This window comes from Dipodomys spectabilis, unplaced genomic scaffold, assembly GCF_019054845.1.
Source record: "Dipodomys spectabilis isolate Male_0828 unplaced genomic scaffold, ASM1905484v1 ptg000453l, whole genome shotgun sequence".
NCBI lineage: Eukaryota > Metazoa > Chordata > Mammalia > Rodentia > Heteromyidae > Dipodomys > Dipodomys spectabilis.
In genome coordinates, this window is record NW_024871130.1 from 221428 (window position 1) to 227427 (window position 6000).

The following is a 6000-nucleotide window of genomic DNA, read 5'->3' on the forward strand; positions in this document are numbered from 1 at the left end:
TAAGAGAAATAACCATAAGACAACAGTCTTGAACAGTGAGTAAAGCAGTAAAGTTCCAGAAATTGACAGCAACCTGCAAAGAGAGGACAACAGCATCTCCTCACCTGCAAGAGTCTCAGCTTCTATTTCCCACCCGAGGTTCCTAAGCTCATCTAGATAATCCTGAAGGGGATAGATTTCGAGTCTGGGCCCCTAAACACATCTGACTTACCCAGATCCATCTGTGTATAACAGTTGAATTTGTGTTGTACCTGGGTAAATCTAAAGTATCTCTCCAGGCCTAGCCGCCGTTGCAGTGTCTATCCTTCACCTTCATTGTAATCAGCCTTTTGGATCGAGATCTGCACAGAAATTCTTGAGACAGAGAGACCTTTGCAGTTACCCAGTCCTGAGAGTCCAGGTTTATGAAAAGGAATGCAACTTTACACAATCATGGACAAGGCAAAAAAGAATTCAAGAAGCCATCAGCAAATCAAAACAAATTGGATTGTTTTTTAATGGTTTTGCATGGAATCTGGCCCCATGTCTTTTCTTTGCAGAATTGTTTTCCAGGATGCGAAAATTCAAAAGCCAATGCTTGAACTAGAGAATTCATTACTAAAATAGTTTAAAAGTTGGGCAAAAGGAATTTTTTTTTTCAAAAAATAAAAGCAGTTTTACATTGGGGGTTGCTGAGGTAGGCACAATAAGTCAGGCATAAAGCACAAGGCAAACTCGTTGAGTGGATGGGTTGCTGCTCACTAAAGTTCTTCCCTTGATCTCTAAAGGTGGAGGTCATTACCAAGAAGTGGCATTGGTGTGAATGAGAGCCAGATCCCATGGCTCTACTATATGAGCCAGTGAATTGTGGCTAATTTGGCTGTTACAGCCACTGGTTGGCTGCATTTTTAACTGTAAAACTTGATGATTTTCTGCAAAAGGAACAGTATGGCTACAAGCCTGAGCTTTAATGGAATATGCATCCTCACAGAGAAGTTGGAAATAACTAAAACTGAAGTCTTAATTCACCTTCAGTTTAATCTGTGGATTTGTTCAAATACTAAAGATCCTCAGGTTCAGAATTCCAGCATCATTTCTTCTTTAAAACAAATTTTTAAGAACTTGATCCATCTTATTAGTACCTCACAATCAAAGTTGGCAAATGATGGATAAATGATTCAAGCAGTGCACCCGGTGGAAGCTGAAATCCATCTGTGAATGGAACTGATGTGAACGTGAATATGCTGACTATATCCTGGAAGCATTTTTATACCATCTTGAAATTGCAACATACTGGCATTGGCCAGTTTATCCAGCTGTCTTTCAAGAATAAAAGTTGGGGTTTTCATGGATCGCCTCTTCTATATTTTAAATGGATTTTCAGTAGAAATGATTTTTGTTAATCAAGTTAATCCCACCCCATCAAAAGGTATTTCTAGAAATGTCACAGGCCTAGGAAACTTTGAATTGAATGGGAGCTAATGTTCTTTCCAAAGTTTTCAGGTATTCTTTGTGTGACATCTTCTCAACCAGGAGGCAAGTAACCCCATCTCCACATTCTTAGTATTTTTTTTAACTGCATGCCTGTCCTTTATTTGAGCTGCCTTTTTAATTTATTGCATATCCTTTTTATTATCTTATTTTGGTATTCAATCTATACAATCTTTTTGTATTTATTGGGAAATAAGTAATATACAAAAAGGTCATTTTCATGTATTTGTGGCTGAGAGGGAGATACTTGTGTATATAAAATTAGGCTTTTTAAAAAAAAACTGGACTATGACTCAAAATAATGTTGATCTTAGGTTCAAAGAAATAGAAGAGCCACAAACATTGGTGCCCTTTTCAGACTATTTCTCTACTCACATCATTCATAGTAGAATTTTTAAACGTTTTTTAAAGCTTTTCTTTTCAATTTTTCTCCGTTGCCAAGAATGTTTCCTAAATTGTATGGGAGCAATAGTATTTTTGATGTTTTAATGACATCCGTATACTTGTACTGTATTTTGTACCACAAGGCAGCTGTTTTCAATAATGTCCTGCTGTATTTACCTATGTGTTTTGAGTGTTTTGTTTCTTTGCTGCGGAGAACAAATTCCTAGTTTTAGTAAAGGAGATGAGAAGCTAGCATTAGGCTTGCAAAAACTGTTTAAGTTTCAACTCTGAGGCAGCAATGGAAATTAAGGTTGCAGCTATTAGTTGATCGCTGTAACTTTTGCATTTTCAAATCATGTACAATTCCTGTATAGACCAACTTATTTTCTTGCTTCAGTGGTGATTCTGTTGCTCTGCTGCAGTGAGCCAGTTCAATTTTGCAAAGGTGCAGTACCTCTCCTTTTCAAGGGAGTGGTTTATTAATCTTTTTTCTTTTCTTTTTATTTGGCTGAATTGCAGTAACTAGCCTTGCCTTTCTATTCTGTAGATATGACAGGGTCTTCACAATCCTTTACCAGTGGCTACTCAGCTATAATTAGCTGAATAGAAAGAATGTGGAAGTGGTCTGAGGCATATAGAGTATATGCCAAGAACACTACCATATATGGCATCAGCTTTGGTTACCTGAGAAATTTTCTTAGTCATTAGACCATATAACAGTTATATATCATATGTAAGTCTTTAGATATCAATTTGAGAATCCTCCAAAAAAAGGAGCAAAGAATGCGTAAGCTAGGTGTTGGCAAAAGTAATTTATATTAAAATTTTGACCTGCCTGTGTAAGATTAAGTGTGAATGTCCTAGTGGTGGGTTTTTAAGTCTTAAACCAATCTCTGAGGCTTATTTTTCCTGCAGGGGTGTTTAATCGCCTCTCTTCCACTGTAGGAAGATTGCAGAAGGATGTAGATTAATTGTAGCATTTCACTGATCCTCATTCCTGTGACTAGGCACAATAGAAATCTGCAGAGCATGGAGATTCATTCATTAATACTAGCTTATTAAAGGAAATAGTCTTTGTTCCAGTTAGATAATGGCATTATACAAACTCTGGGAAGCAACTAACTTTTTTGTTTTGTTTTTAGCTGCTTACTACAAACGCTTTAGAAGTTGTTTTTAAAATTTGGCAAACATCCCAGCTAATGAAAATAGTTACATTCCTTAGAAATAGGGAACTAAGACTCCTTTTCAAAAAATTGAGTTTTATTTCAAATTAACTACAGAGATAAGCCTTTTTTTTTTCAAACAGTCAAAAGAGTCGGTCTCTGTGAAGAGATGTAACTCTTTAGGTTTCTATTGTCCCTTCTCATCATTTCAGCAAGTGAAATGGTAAATCTGGTGAGCAGATCTTTCAGTGCATATGCTGCACCAAACAAAATGTCAGTCTGTATAGCACCAAAAATCAAACTGAAAAGTAAACCAAAAACCCCCAAATACCCTATGGAACTGTTGGAGGCATATAGGTGGTACAACTGGCTGTAGCTGTGGTACACACATGGCTACTTGTCATGTCACTTTCCATAATTATTTACTGCAGAATGATTGAGAGACTTTTGGTGCAGGCAGCCATTAACCTCCTGCTTCCTTTGTTACCTCTGGGTCACTTTGCAGTAAATTGCAGGTCTTTTAAGAGATTCAAGCTTCGGTTTTCTCAAAACAAAATAATTATCTTGTCTTATCTGAAAATGCCGGGTTGTGGGCAAAAGAGGCTGGTTATAATAATGCCCTCATATTGAGTGGTCTGTAAATGGCTGCACACTTCAGGCACTGTTGTTGCTGAAGATGCTTAAATATGACCTTGACTGGCTTTACAGGGGAGTAGAATGTAATCTACACAAGGTGACTGTGCATCTACCTTGCTCTTGAGGTGGATAAAATTAAGAAGCTGGAGTGTGTAAGCCATGCACATAAGTATTCTTCACTGAAAATTTTGTTTTCATTTTTAACCCAATTATGTACTTTGTCCAATGCACAACTGATCTCTCAGTAGATATTCATTTGAAAATCGTGTGTCCTTGATCAGTGAGAAGGGAGAGGAAAGAAGTGACTTTTTGCTTATATGAAAATGACTTGTTTGCTGAGAGTTGTTCTATAACACTCTAGGTATGTTTTTGATTGTATCCTTTTTGATTGGGGAAAGTTAATGTTTTGATCCTGGAGCTAATTCAATTGAGTTTTCTAAGTATCAGAATTGCTCTGATGAATAACAAAGTTGACAGCTTTGATGTCCAATCTCTGTTTATTTTTTAAATATAGTGGAGTGAAATCCCCACTATTATGAATTCTTTAAATCAATATTAATTTAGGACACCTTAAAAGTCTTGTGCATAAGTAAGGCCTGTTCAGAGAGCAGACCTTTTTGCTCCTTTTCCACAATTGTGAAAAAGTGTCAAGTGTTTTTTGCATTGTATATTTCCATTTTATCCCTGACATATTTCTCAAAGATAAAGCACTTTTTGACCATGAAATGCATAGGATCTTTGTGTGATGTGGATCATGGTTTCTCAGGCTCCCCTAGATATTCTGTTTATGAATATTATTCTAACTTTATGTCAGGAGATTAGAAATCTTTGCTAACGTTAGAAAGTTTGTATTGTTGATTCAGAATACATTTTGCTAGTTTCCAATGGATGGGAGAGTAAAAAATGCTGCATTCACAATTTAATAAGTTACTTTCCCTTAAGCCTTAAGGTAACTTTTTCTTTTCTGTCGATAACAGCACTGAAGTTACAGTAAATGAATGAGATTATCAGTTTTCAGGGTTGTTTTTAGAGTACTGTAAATCAATTAGCTGTCTTCTGAAAGAGTTACAATTCCCATTCAGTATACTGGATAATGGGTGTAAGGGTGGGGGTAGGGCAGGGTGGGGGGAGATAGTTTGTAGAAAAGAAAAAAGAAAATAAGAACCATGTTTACATTAAAATACAGATAAGAAAAAAGTCCATATGTCCCATTTGAAATTCCATATGCAAGGTGGAAATGACAAATTACAGCCTCATTTCTTCTGCTTCAATTTAGAAAAAAAGTATTCATTTTTAATATTAGCTTCAGAAGTTTCTTGAGATAACTGGATTCTTGAGTAGCAATTTCCATTGCCATATCTGACTTGACTGTGTAAGTCATCCTCAGACCTTATTCTTAAAACCTAGTTTCATTACTGGAACATGTGCAATCCACTTTTCAGTACTGAAAGTTAAATTCAGAAAATGGAAAAATAAAATTGCATCAGCATTGTAAAGATTTCTTGTCTTGGGGATTTCCAATTGCGATGTGTCCCCCTGAATCAAGCAAGGCCTTTGTGAATGCCTTTTGTATTTCCTAATGCAGTATGGAATATGCTGTCCACTTTTGTTCACAGTCTTACTCTCGTTTGAGAATCTAACTCATGCCTTCTTGGAATTAGACATTCCAATTGGGACAGATAGAACCATGTTAAAACGAGAAGATGCCATATTGTTAGCTTTACCACAGTAAACTAGTAAAAGGGAGAGCACAACTTTATTAGAAGCTAAGCTAGCATGATAGTGAAAGTTTTAACTCAACTTTTCTAATAGATTTTTGAATCCGGGAGCAATTTTTATTTTCCCCATGCTATTTCTGCTATCCACTGACAGGTAAGAGAGGGCACACAGTCGGGCTGGGAAAGTGGCTCAGCGGTAGAGCGCTTGCCTTGCATGCTCGAGGCCCTGGGTTCGATTCCTCAGCACCACATAAGCAAAAAGAAAAAAGCCGGAAGTGGCATGTAGCTCAAGTGGTAGAGCTCTAGCCTTGAGCTGAAGAGCAGAGGGACAGCGCCCAGGCCCAGAGTTCAGGCCCCACGACCGGACCCAAAAAAAAAAAGAGAGGGCACACAGGGAAATGAAGGTCCAGAGTTGTGAAGAGAAAGTGATAGATACATTAAGTGGCCACTAGCATTTTGCAGAAGGCATGAGTTTGTTCTTTTTTCCTACCTCCAGTATCTCTTCAATGGCTAACTTTTTCAAGACTCACTGAGACCATCTCTTAAAGGCAAAATGTTTTGTCTTGTGTTGCTGGATCAGGCTGGTCAGAAAAATATGTGCTTGGAAATAGAAGGGCAAGTGGATTGTT